The sequence below is a fragment of the Triturus cristatus genome, chromosome 11 (assembly GCF_964204655.1).
Source record: "Triturus cristatus chromosome 11, aTriCri1.1, whole genome shotgun sequence".
NCBI classification, from domain to species: domain Eukaryota; kingdom Metazoa; phylum Chordata; class Amphibia; order Caudata; family Salamandridae; genus Triturus; species Triturus cristatus.
In genome coordinates, this window is record NC_140594.1 from 493,908,571 (window position 1) to 493,922,159 (window position 13,589).

The 13,589-nt window shown below is 44.6% G+C and overlaps 1 protein-coding gene across 1 annotated transcript in view; it reads right to left on the bottom strand.

Moving 5' to 3' along the window:
- Positions 1-13,589, bottom strand: part of LOXL2 (lysyl oxidase like 2) — a 377,239-nt gene that overhangs the window by 267,119 nt on the left and 96,531 nt on the right. The window lies entirely within an intron of this gene.

Genomic DNA, 13,589 nt, shown 5'->3' on the forward strand with positions numbered 1-13,589 from the left:
CCCCACACTCATAGAACTTAACCAACCCTCCCCCATACTGGTTTTAGGTCTCGCTGAGCCAGTGCATTCGCTGCTCTGCGAGACATTTAGTAGGTGGGTTTTCAAAGTGCTACCCCGCGCTTTCGCTGGCCAAGCGCTTGCGTTCAAGCGAGCATGCATGTGCGCTGCAGCCATCTCTTTCACGTGTCATTAAGCGTGTGGATGCTGCAGCTGCTTTCACTTTTGCAGCCGCGCACCCACTCTCTCCGCCCTGTCCGTGTCTAGACCGCCTCTCTCCTCATGCGCTCAGCACATTGCTCGCGGGCACACAGAAAGCGTGTGGTGCTGCAGCTGCTATCACTTTTGCAGACGCGCGCCCACTCGCTCCGCCCTGTCCGTGTCCATGTTGAAGACCGCTTGTTTTTTTCGAGGATCCCTCATCATTGTGTGTGCAGTGTGGTTTCCAGGCTTCCTCTTTCAGGCTAACTATGGAGGTGCCACGATGTTCCCAGCTCAAAGTGAGTATCTAACTTAGCTTATGCCACTCTGTCTTCTCTGCTGAAATGGCTGCCACATTTATACCAGCCCACAGGGAAGGCTCTGCACGCTAAGCCCTCTCTCTTGTCGGTGGCTCTGTGCCACAGTACAGACTTCATGGCGCCCTGGTCTTTAGTTTAACAACAAGGTGCGTGCGGATTCGTTCACACTAGCATTCACACTGTGGGAGCAGTTTCTATTGTTTGCTGTAATGTTTCGAAACATATGAATAGTGGTGTGAACAAATGCGCAAGCACCTAAAGTTGTGCTGCCGGTGACTCCAGCGTTTTTTTGGGTAACAGCGGTAAAAATGGTGAGAACTCTGTAAGTGGCACACATCCTGGTGCTAAGAGCAAAAAGATCAGCCGTATTTTGTTGAGAATAAGGTTAGTTAGCCAACAGTGCCATTGTGAAGTTAATGTAGAGAGTTTGTTGGTAGCTTTTTGAAATGCGACACACTTTGTTGGTAAAAAAAGAACAAGTTGTGTGCCATGAAGTCTGTAGTGCGGGAGCAGTTTCTATTGCTTCCTGTAATGTTTTTAAAGGTGTGAATAGTAGTGTGAACGAATGCGCACGCACCTTGTTGTTAAACTAAAGACCAGGGCGTGCGCCATGAAGTATGCCATTTGCAACTAACAACTATTAATAGTCCAGGCTTGCTGTAGGTGTAATGTTGCTTGTAATATTTATTATACATATATATATATATATATATATATTTATTATATATATATTTATTATATATATGCAAAGCCAGAAAGAAGCAAAATATCAGTCATGCGGCACATAATGCTATTGAGAAAGTTCTAACTTAGTGTTTTAAGCCACGCTCTTAAATTTATCTGCCACGCCCCTTTGAGAGACCCCCCAGTTATTTCATCCCATTTAAAGCCCTGCCAATATCTCTAAAATTTGTGATTTGCTGGTGTTAGGAATAGTAATGGTGGCCGTGATCACTTCCGTGAAATGGTAGCAATGTTAAGTGAAAACGTGACTTTTATTTTTGTTTTTGGTTCATAATCGAGTTAACCCCTTCAGTGCCACGCCCTTTCCCCGCCCTGTGCCGGCCGTTACATTAGCGGGCGGGGTTCATGACGAGCTGGACTCGTCATGGGCACAGCGCAACCGCGGCCCATGACGAGTCCAGCTCGTCATGGGCACTGAAGAGGTTAAGGCAGCAGGAAACCCAAGTCACAGTTCTTAAACAAGGGGTGGAATAAATCATCAACTGTACAAAACACGGGCCTCATCTGAAACAACGGAAATGGAATCATATGATGTTCCGATGCCAAGGATTGAACATGGTTTGCTTGTTGCAAAGTTGTCAGTTCTGACTGTTATGCTGCGTCCGCTCCTCCGAAGAACTTAACATAAACACGGGGGATTTTGTGCAACACATAACCCTCTTCCCATGGGACACAGTTTTAGAGTTGCGTTTACTTTAAAAGGTTTCCATTGTTGTATGAGGGTGTGGCGTAATGCCAGATCTTGTGCTTTTGGAGCAGAGAAAGTAGGTTGGAGCTCAACATCATGTTGTTGTGTAATCCAGTAGAGTGCTTGAAGTTTTCACGCTATACAACAGGAAAATAATTTTTTAAAGTTACAAATAAATAGTGTGGCAGGTGCACGTAAGTGTTTTTTTGTTCACCCAGAGGGTAAAAATTGAGAGCCTGAAAGAGACTGTTCTCGGGCATGCTTTTAAGAACTACCAGTTGTTTTCCTGAAAATAGGTCTTGTGCGATAGCTTAGTGGCTTGAGTCATCTGATCCTTGTTGAGTTATGTACCTTTGAGGATTTAAGCATTCGTCCTCCATATTAATTGGGTATTATGATTACCAAACTACTGGCTGTATTTTCTTCAGAAGGATCAAAGTTGTGCTGTTCATTCCCTTACTTAAGCCTGTAACAACCCAGTTAAAAATAGGTATTATTATTAGTCACTTCAATAGTACTCATTTTATCCAGTTCACTGGCATTTGTTTCTTTCGTTATCCTTTAAAAAACCTTGCTTTCAAGTGAACTACCCAGGATAATGGGCTGCAATGGTACACGCTTGTAAGGTCCCAAAGGCGAGACCTATTGGCTATGCCAATGCTTGTTTACACATATTGCACAACAGCATGACATGCTGTGCAACATGTTTTAAAGGGGAAAAAAGCGTTATGGCGCGGTCAGCGCTGTCCATGTCATATTGCTTTTTATAAAACTTAAGCCAATGTTGCACAGTAGCTCACGCAGCTGTGCAACAAGTAAAAAAACACATTGACAAAAACAATAGATTTTGCAGAGGCGAAACCTATTTGCTTCAACATTGCTTGTTCATAATAACCGTGACACCGAGCAAGAGAAAGAGGAGGCAGAAAAAAAATGCAGAAGGAAGGAAGAAGAGAATTATGGGAAAAAGTGACAAAAGGAAAAGAAAGAATGACAAATCAAATATAAGAGTGTAAGAAATACAAGCTTAGGAATAGATTCCAGGAGCCTTCATATTCATTAACCCAGAATTTGGAGCGCCAGCTGCAAACTCCTAAGAAAAATGTTTTTTTTAAAATACCTTAAGCACCGATACCAGGTCGAAGCCGGGTTTTGCTGTATGTTTTAGTGAGGTGACCGCTCAACCGGGTGACATTGATGTCTGCCAGAAGTCCTAAAAATGTCCTGATAATGTGCAAACAGGTTGATACAGAATACGAATGGCATATGGTTTGCTACTAAATTGTATGTGTGCACATTTTTATGAAACGTTTTTCAGATAGGTTTTATTTTGACCATTTTCGTTGAGGGCAAACGGGGTCACGTCACACAAACGTCTTAGAAGCTTTGTTGTGTAAAATCTGCAGCTGTTTTCATTTAGATGAGTTGCTTGGCCTCTCACTTTTTGAGCAGTAACGGCGCCCCCCCCCAGCGCCTTGAGACCCTCACGGGTAAGTAGCGCGCTTTACAAATCCTCTGATTGATTGATTGATTGATTGATTGATTGATGTTCAGAACGCTCCTTTATCTAAACTGAGTGCAAACTGAACACCAGTTTATTTTTGCACATTTCGTTTTCTCATAGTTTAATAACAATACTAAGCACGGAAATAAAACAGGCAAATGAAAACATCTAGAGCCAGATGTATCAAAGGGTTTTACCCATTCTGTGTCTATGGGAAAATGTGTTCGAACATATGGCCCCTAATGTTTAGAAAGACGCTTTGCATGTTTTTTTTTATCTAAACGACGCTGCAACTGATTGACAGCACATATTTTCCAGTAACCTCTCACTTCAAACTATAAGTAGCCAGATATCACAAGGCTGTGCACAAAGAGATGCACAATGACATTTTTAAGTGAGTAAACATCTACTCCATCTATATCACTTATATAGTGCCTCATCCTCTTTAGTTGGTCATAAAGTGCTCTGATTTGCACTGGCTTTTTTGGCGCCCTTTGGAATTAATGTTTGAAAAGGCAATGCCTGCAGTTGTGATCAACATAGGATGTACTGGGTGAGGTGAGTGAGGTTTGGAGATGAGGTGTAAACATTATGTTTGCAGTATTGCTATGCATATGCCCAAGGACTGGAGTCATGTTTTTGTGTATAATTATTAATGTAGCATGAGAAAGGTAGGACTGAGGTTGCTGGCATGGACAATTGGTGTTTCTGAACTAACTCCACTTGGCATTATTATGGTTTAGGAAACAGACAGGTTTTTATAAACCTTCTAAACTTGAAAATCCTACGGAGCATACAGAGGGTGAGGAAGCTGGCAGAGGAAACTGCATTGTTCTGGTTCTTCATGTTGAGTTTGCTGTCAAGGATTATACCAAGGGTTCAAGCTTGGTATGTGGGGGTGTGGCGGGGACCCAGATCGGCGGGCTACCAGGAGTGTTCCCACGGTGTGGCGGTGTTCCAGAGTATCAGAACCTCTGTTTTGTCTGTGCTGAGTCTGAGATTTTTCGCCCATGTGTGTGGATTGAGAAACGACACACACATATTAAGACGATGGGGGTGTGACAATTGTCAAACTTTGAGGAAGATGATATTTAACATACTATGACATTGAGGTAGGGTTAGTATCCAATTCATGGAGATGAGAGGCCCACGTGTTTTGCCGTGTTGATTCAAGGTTTTTATTACTTCCATTTTTATTACTTTCACAGGTATAACAATAAGCAACAAGAGTGCTTTCCAAATTAGGGGTAACAGTGATGAACACATCCCCTTTTTGTCTGGTGTAGGCTGGTATGAAAGCCCTCAGCCGACAACGGGTAATTATATATGATTGAGATTTAAGATCAGTTAATATATATTATGCTGCAATATGGCTTTATCTGGTTTACCAAAGCATTGAGATAGAATTGCTGTTTCTCTTGTTTTGTCTCACTAGCCCAGTTGCACCACATAAAGTATTGTCCAGAGAGATGAGTGATTGAACCCCACGCCCTGACGAATTTGCCACAACATAGGTAATTGGCAATGAAACATGTTGGCCTTCTTGGAAAAGGTTAGCAACATGCCGTGCTTTTAATTCGAGCAAGCTCACATTTGTGAATAAAGAGGGCAGCCTAACAGTGAGTCTCAACTTGATTTTAAGTGCATGGAATACACTGTTCTTTGCACATCACGGGGTTTATGTTGTTGGGACAGTTTTTTCTTTTCTGTGCTCTTCTTGTCTTCCTATTGGACATTATTCTTATGTTTCTGTGAGTGGGCAACCGATGATGATACACATGGGCATACTGGCGGGAACCTGCTGGTAGCCTCCCTGGTGTTGCATACGTGAGGTGCCCTCTCACTCTTTCACTTATTTTCAGTTATTGTTCTTCACTCACATGCTGTGGGGGAGGATATGTGTAGTTGGGCGACTAGACTGACAGTGATTCTTCAATTTTTATAAATAATATTAAGTTGAGAGTACTAGGACTGCGAGAAATTGTACAGGATGCCAACGAGTGGTTAGAAATAGATAATCCCACGTTAGCAGTAGGTCCTAAGGTTGAAATTGAATAAACTCTCTTACAGCCAGGCCTTTGTGTATTGATGATTTGTGAGAGGAGGGCGGTCTGGTGTTTTCCCTCTATAGCTCCTTGTTGTGAAGTGTGCTAAGTCTGAGGCAGTTGTCCTTCATCCAGTCGGTAGCAATGGTCATTGAGAGGTGAAAGTCAGGCTTTGTGGTGGCAGGATGAGCTGGATGTCGTCTGCATAGGAATTGATGTTAAGTCTGTGGTTTCAGATGATATTGGCCCAGGGGTTCATATAGGTGTTGAAGAGGGTGGGGATGATCCTTGGGGTACACCGCAGATTATGTCCTTGGGCTTCGAGGTGAAAGGAGGGAGGAGGACAAAGTTCCTGTAGATAGTGGATATCTTGTCGTTAAAGTAGTTGGCAAGGGTGTCGCACAGGTCCAGGGAGGGGAAGTTGCTCTTTTCAGGTGCTGAGGGGTTGGAGAACTCTTTGACCATGCTGAAAAGTTCTTTGCTGTGGTTGGAGCTGGCTTGGATGCAGGTGGCTAAGGAGTACCTTCTGGTATCTTTCAGGAGTTTGTGATACTGGCTGAGTGAGTTCTTGAAGTTGGTTCATCTAGTGGGATCCTTGATGGTATGCCATCAGCTTTTCAGTTGTATGCAGTTGCTTTTCATGATTTTAAGTTTCATTTGTACCAGCTGGCTTGTTTGGAGGGTCTGTTTTGCTTCCTGGTGCTATTCCTACTTAAATAATAAAAATAAATCATACCTCTGATCCCCTTATTGCATTTTTTTCATTTTGGTGTCACTTTGTCTATTACAGTTTACTCGATTTTTCGAATTTGCTTTGCCATTTTTATTGTTTTGCATTTAAACTTTATTACTGTTGTGGTTCTGTTTAAATACTTCACACAATGCCCTAGGTTAAGCCTGTCTGATCTGTGCAATGGCTACCAGGGGGGGGGGTAAGCTCAATTTAATTTAGTGACTTTAGTGTATCCCCCTGCCAAGGATTGTCATAATTACATAAGGTGGGAACTTACCCCATCAACTAATAACGCAATTTCTTACCATGTGCATGTGAATCATATTACACAATGCAAAGGCATGTATTGCAGACCTGTGACATAATGTAGTCTGCGGACAAGGAGAGGCAAGCTTAGACTGCATGAGATTTGGGGATTGTTCCCCCACAATTTGTGGAAAAAATGATTGGTGGCAAATGGTGAATTTTAGAGAATACTGGACACTGGAGGTGTACTTCTGGTTATGCAGGGCCTGGATTAAATCTAGTTTTATCCTGGGCTTATCCAGTTATTCTCACAATTTACAAAGTTGTGGTAGCGGTTTGAAGCTCATTAGGCTAGCATCGTTACTCAAAAGTGGAAAGGACTAAATATCATATCTGTAGTGTACAAAATGGGGTCTCTCAACCCCTGTCAAATCCCCACCACCCCTCCATCAAAGGATTTTTAGGTGGGGAATTACTAGCTCTGAAATAAGGACTTTTGGAAACCCAGGCAAAATGAAACGTTACTGTTCGGTTGCTCCCCTTACATCAACAACAAATTCTTCTCCATTGCAATCTCCTGTCCGTTTGTGATGAATTCTGGTGGCACAATAAGGCATCATCTTGTAGTGCCCTTAGACTATCAATGGCCTTTGAAGTGGCAACAAATGGGGCATATCAAAGCACAATTTGAAGTACCGTTTGTCAAAATAAGATAGGAGCTTTGGTTACCCCCCCCCACATGCACATCTGGAAAATAATTGCTAATAGATCATTTTGCTCGTGGAACGACTACCATTGTGTTAAATAGGAATTGAATAAAATACGATTTTATGGAGATGTTTGTGGTTTCCTCTCCAAATGATTTCTAGGAAATGTTGAGACAAACAGCACATTTTTAAGCACATCTGGTCCAGTATTATTGGTCAAAGCTGCACAGGATTTAAAAGGAACTTTGCAGGGGAGTAGAGGGTTTCTGAAGGGGGTGGGGCCAGTTGCGGCTGCTACCAGATGGGGGTGGTGGGGCAGGGGGGGGTAATGAAAAAAAGACTTATCTGGAACGGCCGTCTGTCCGCCGCCTTTCTTCTGTCCTCTTCCATCTTCCTTCTTCCTGTCTCCAGTCCCAGCCGGCAGCAAGACGCACCCAGGCACACAGGTCTCCCTGAGCCAATCACAACGCTGCACTGCAGCGCTGCGATTGGTCTGAGCGCCATGGTTCGGCTGTTAGATGGGGACAGGGAACCTGTGCATGTTCCTCATCAGGCTGTGTAATGCAGCCTGGTGGGGAACATGTAAAGTGTGCATGACTGTTTGGCCGTCCCAAGAGGGCCGGCCAAACAGTCATGCCCACTTAGGGAGTGCAAACCACTCATACCAACTCTGGCCAACCCCGCCCAGCCACTGACCGCAATAGGAAAAATAAAATTATATTAACGATATGTTATTATCATTTAATTTTTCCTTTTGAGCCGTGGGGCGAAGCTCCTCCGCCTTAGCGGAGGAGCTTCCACTGGGTGGAGTTGGCACTGCCAGTATGGTGATGGAAGGGCAAGGGAGGGGGCATGGTCATTAAAAAGGGAGGCTGAGAGCCCATCACGGCCCGGCCGCTCAAAAATACTCAAAAGATTTTGAAGGCGTCTCCTATATCGCAGAATGGAGGTTGCAAAAGGCATAATGGGCTTCAAGGGTGCAGAACCTCCACACAGGAGTTGAAAACCTACTCTGTGTTAGGCTTTCCTGCTCAACTTGTGATAACCATGTGAAATCGGCTCCACGCCATGTGACCGCTTGACGAGTGCTGATGTCATGTGACACATAGAGTTGCGGTGTAAGTTGACTGGTCTCGTACTGGGACCCAAAAGAGCAGCTCTGCTAAAGTAGCTCAGTCATGATCCGCAGCATTCATTGCGCGTCCAGCAATGGTGCCAACGTCAGATCTGCCCAAGTGTTTGAGTGCTCACTCTCATCACCCCGAGCTCTTCCAGCACTGGACAGGCAGCAGCTCGATCAAGGACCACCCTTCTTAATCCGAAGCACACCGGGCTTGGGAGCAGTGGGATGACTGACAGCTCTTTCAAAGACCCGCAGCTCGGTTCCGCCTTCTTCTCCAACGAATGGGAGAAGCAGTGGCAAACTCCACCCTCCTTTGTGTAACTGAGGGGTGTACATATCTTTTGGTATGATGCAGCTCTCCAGAACGACAAAGAAAATAACTTAACGTGGGGTTATCTCTAAAAGTTCCCCAAAGGTGATCAGAATTTTCTATAACACGTGAACACTGTCCATGATGTGGCTACTGGCTTTTAAAAGCCGGATGAGTTGAAGAGGACAGTATAGGGCTTTTGTTCACTCCAATCGGCAAAAGGAAAACATGACTAAAAGAAATGGTGCACGGATTTGCAACATACTGAGAGCAAAATGATTTAACTTTTATACATTATAGAGAGGTTATAGATATTGAAGACACACGCAACAAGACAATGTATCACGGCAATCTACCGTCAACTAATTGTTACTGTAAAAAATTCCAAATCACAACCAAGAGACAATGAAGAAAGCAAGATTGAGTCAGAATAGAAGAACAACCCATTTTTTAAATGCTCATGCAGCAAGGATGGCAACATTAAATAATCTTGGCATTTTAACAAACTAGCAAAGGAAGAATAACCCATCAAACAAGATTCGCAACTCTGGGGGAAATGCACTGCCATACTCTAACTAGTCAGACCAACCCTACTATGTCAACTTAACCTCTTGCGTGCCCCGCCCTTTCCCTGCCCTGTGCCGGGCTTTCTATTAGCGGGTGGGGTTCATGACGAGATGGTCTCGTCATGGGCACAGCGCAACCGCGGCCCATGACGAGACCATCTCGTCATGGGCACTGAAGGGGTTAATAAGGCATTGCTGTGTGCTAATAAAAAAGATACATTGAATGAGCGTGATGCAGTGTCCGGTTATCAAAAAGGAAGTCAGCAAATTCTGTGGATATAGCTTTAACTGTACTTATCATAACACCCCAAAAAAGCTGAATTAAACATATCCTGTCATGGACATCAGCCGCAAGATAGCAACAGAAATTACCCACAGCCTACCCAGGACTGACAGAAGCACAGAGCCCAAATTTAGACCAAAGGCCTCAGGACCAGTTTGGTGCTTCGTTCACTTAATATATTTTCTACTATTACATTAGAGAGCTTTTTTGCACCCCAAGTATTGTGGGCACTGAGTATTACACACAGTATCTGATCATTTGCCAGGAAGTGGATATTACACCTTTTTAAATGCCCAATCACTTTGCAATCATCTATTATTACTAGAATGACTCTATGGTCTTGTATGCCAGGACTATGATTATACATACAGCGCTATGGGGCACATAGGTGTTCCTTGGTAATATGCCGGGGTTATGAGTTGTGCCAAACAATTCCATAATGCAGAGGAGGGGGCACCAGCCATAGCGTGTATTCTAGGGGTGGAATCGAATTTCTTTAAAAGGTAGAAACACTTTTTAGGTCTCGGGACCATCCGGTCTGCCGAAGGCAGAACCGGAAGTCGAGAGATTTAATGTTTTGGAGAAGAGGGGCTTGAACCCGCCCCTCTTCTCCCCTGTACTCCATTGGCTGGCCTCTTGAATGCTGGCCAGCCATTGGAGAAGAGGTCCCGTCACTCCGATCAGGCCCCGTCCTTTTCGGATTGGGGGGCGTGTTTTTTGCAAGAAGTCTCATTCTCTCCTCCAGCCAATGGCTGGAGGAGATAACAGCAAAACACGCCCCCGAATCCGAAAAGGACGCTGCGTTTCTCCGAGGCATTTCTGCTCTGCCTCGGAGAAAGGCGGTGGTGTCTTCCGGTGCCCTCGGCTTGTTTTCGGAGGGGGGGTTAGTATATACAAATGCGCGGAGTCTCTGTAGTCGCAATAGCTCGTTTAAACGTGAGCTTCCTCTTTTCTTTCGTCGGTTCCAATAGATTATATGCGGCCATGCTGGGAAGTACGCATATCGTCCTCTTGCTCTAAGCAAACTTGTTAATTCATGACGTGCGCGGAACAGCGCATGCAACAAATGCATTCCAAGAAGGCGACACAGGTCCCGGTTGCGCTCGGCCTGGTGCGGCTATCCCCATCGGCTACCATGATGATGTACACGTCACATTTGCAGCTAGCCCTGATATGGACACGGATCTCCAACGCATAGTTAAATGTCCTCCATGCCGACCGCATCCCTCATCGGATGCGCTCGTTCCTTCCAGCTGCGCCCGCACTCCGTGACCTCTTGAGCCACCCTAAGCACGTTCACATGCTAGCAACCCCGTTCACGTTTGATTTGATTTTGGGGAAAGGTTTCTTTCAGGTGCAGAATAAACCGCATCGTCTACAGGGTCCAAGTCTCACTTGTACCGTAATTATTTGTGTTGAGAGACCCCTTTAGAATGAACTTTCCAAACACTTGCCTCATCCATCGCATTTTGTTGGAGAGTTAAATCTGGACCAGAATACCAGGTAAAAACACCCAGGCTCAACCTGTTCGAGCAGAGCGCCGTGCACATCTGTGCATGTGTGTCACGAGTGTAAGTTGCAGCGAACGCAGCTACACACTGCTGAATGTGTGTCTGAGAGCAGACAATCATGGATGCCAAGTGGAAAGATGACAGATGGCTGATTGCAGTTATTGCCATACCCTCCTCCAGCCTCAAATGCTAATTGTGGGGCTGAATTTGCGATGAAAAGACGGCCACGCCACAAGATGCCTCTTGTTGCATCAAATCATGCGCCAGACCAATCTATTGACCCTGAATGCAGGAGAGCAACATCGTGCCGTAGAACCATTCTTGCTCCTGTCTGTGGAATGTGCAGGACCAGAGCCAGAGTGTTCTGAGCCAACCCATCTGTCAAGAGTACCGGGTCCAGGAACAGCTCAGGCTGGCCCAGCTGAGAGACATGCGCACCGCTTCCTGAAGGCTTCGGTTTCTGGGGCCCTCCAGTGGAGCATGTGATGCACAAGGCCTGCCCACAATTCTGAACCCAGCGCGCTGTTCTGAGGTGACCTGGCAGGCCCGTGCTCCTTAGAAGGTATCAGGCCTACAGGGCTCTCGTGAAGCTTCAGAGTGTGAAAGAAGGACTAGTGAGAATTGAATACTGCGCTCACATCACTTTTGCGTAAGTATCATGGCACCACCTTGGCATACAATGGCATCAATTTGGATATTTAATTTCCTGGCACAAAAGGCTAACTGGATATTAAATGGCACACAATCAGCCTGGGCATTATGCCCTGGATTTTTTTTTTTTTACTTTCTCTTGGTATGTGATTTTTATATAAGGGAAAAGCACATAAGAAAGAAGTTGTTTCCAATGTACTGACAATATAGTCGCCTACTGTACGAACAATATTTTGTGGAAGGCCCACTTTTCCCACAGCCACCTGCAAGAGTGTCTGCTATAGACAAACAGGTTTCCAGGCTGCTGTGGCAGACGCTGAAGTACTGAACTATTTCATAGTTCGTTCCTTTGAAACACGAAGGCCCCGAATACAAGTTGGTCGGAGTTTCCGACCCGCGTCTTAACCTCAGTTTGCGAAGAGTTCAGAATTAGGAGGTGGCTGATATTTAGTGCATCGGGTAATTTCCGGATGTGTTAAATATCTCCCCCTTTGTTGAAATTAGGCAGGTCAAATGTGCCACAATTTAGCAGGTAACAAATGTATAGTATTAACTGTAACGTGGATTTTGGTGTGTTTAGCACGAAAATTTGCATGGTATCCTCCAGAAACTCGTTATAGGCGCTACTTATTGCACCCAATAAATAACAACCCCTGAATATCGTTATTTAACTAATGGAATAAAATACACCTGGATTCAGGCAAGCTCGGCATCCGGACCTAGCCTTGCATCCAAAATATTTTTTTTAATGGCGTCATAAAATGTAGTGTTAGCCACAATCATCCCCAAAAAACTCCCCGAGAAGGGCTTGCATGCTAGCTCCACTGGGTGCACTTTGGGGTCTAGTATTAGCACATCTGGTTTGCACCTAATCCAGCCCTGGACTCAACTAACTAACTACCTGATGCTGAGAGAGACGCCCTTAAGGCATCATTTATTAAGAAGCGGTGGGGGATCTGGGAGAAGGACACACGGGGGCAATCCATGTACCGGTCGATTATTCACCGTCAGCTGAGTCTGTGCGAGATCTCTTATTGCTCACATATGCAGGGTCTGGCCACATTGACGTTGATTAGCCAAAATGCCAAGGCTACTGAAAGTTTCATCATGCGCCCTCTGACAGGGTTGTTGAATTGTCGCACCTTGCCGGCTCAGTAGCCTGTTGACTGCTGCTAAGGCGCTACAGGGTGTGTCGACGTGTTACATTATATTCTTGAGTCACGTCATTGTCCACCAAACTAACTCTGGTCCCATGAACTGCCCATTTATTTACCTCCTAGCAACAGCGTGAAGGGCGCGGTGCTCGCTGGGTAAACAAGCATTTACAATGCAATGGTCTCGGCATTGGTAAAGTTAGAGCTATTGGCATTTCTCATGACATTATTTTTGTTTATGTTTTTGTTTTTAAAACATTTAAAGAAACGGCATTGTCATGAGCAATGCCAATAGCTCTAACTTTAACAATGCCGAGACCGTTGCATTGTAAATGCTTGTTTTACTGTGTATGTAGAGCACTCCAGAACGCCTTACAATAGTTTGATTTGGGTAATGAAAATCCTTTTAAAATTCCAATTTATAAACGCACTAGGGATCAAGAATAGCAATCTCTGAGAAAGGCAGGCTCTGACTACACCAGAGCTCACTGTGGAGGGACTTAAAAAAAAATATATTATTAAGTCTTGACATTATGGAAACATCAGCATCTGCATGACAACATCATCCAGCAATAACACTGCATTGACAGTAAGTATATTGGGTCAGGCAGGAGGCCAGGACTGTGGCGGGACTTGAATGTTGATGAATGGATTTTTCCTTAATATGCTGTATCTCCATACACCCAGCATTCTTACTTGCACACTGGCAAACCATGCATTGCAACAAATCACAGCACATTTTTCAGCCATTGAAAATCATTGGGAAAACGTCTTGAAAAAGTTGTATTTCAAAATATGGAGGACAG